A 491-nucleotide genomic window follows, 5' to 3' on the forward strand; every position below is an offset into this window, starting at 1 on the left:
TGTGCCTTAGAAAAATACCTTGATATTAAAATGAATATGAACTAAAGACATCAGAAGGAGAAGGCTTTAGTGCAAGAAGCGAGTGTGATAACCAAGCACTGCTCGGTGCCACACACTTAGTGTGACTAAGGTGAGCCAGCCAAGCTTTGTCTGCAGAGACGCCTGGCCTCCTGCGGGGCAAATGGCAACCACCCCCCACCCACCCCCACCCCCGTCAGAGGCACTAACTGTCAGCCTTCCATACCCCTCAGGTGTGTTCTCCCCTCAAACGAGAACTTCTAGCAAAGGCAATGCTGTATCTCCTTGCCCGTAAGACAGCCAGTTTCCTTCAAAGTTTAAAGCAAAGATTCCCCCAGTGGCACTTACAACGCACACCATCCTTTATCATGCTGATTGAAAAACACTGGGATCAAAGATGCTTAGTGTGTGGTTGCTACCAAATTCCATTGATATTATAAAATATATTGATTGATATGGGTACTGGGTAAACT

Source organism: Apodemus sylvaticus, chromosome 9 (genome assembly GCF_947179515.1).
Source record: "Apodemus sylvaticus chromosome 9, mApoSyl1.1, whole genome shotgun sequence".
Classification (NCBI taxonomy): Eukaryota; Metazoa; Chordata; class Mammalia; order Rodentia; family Muridae; genus Apodemus; species Apodemus sylvaticus.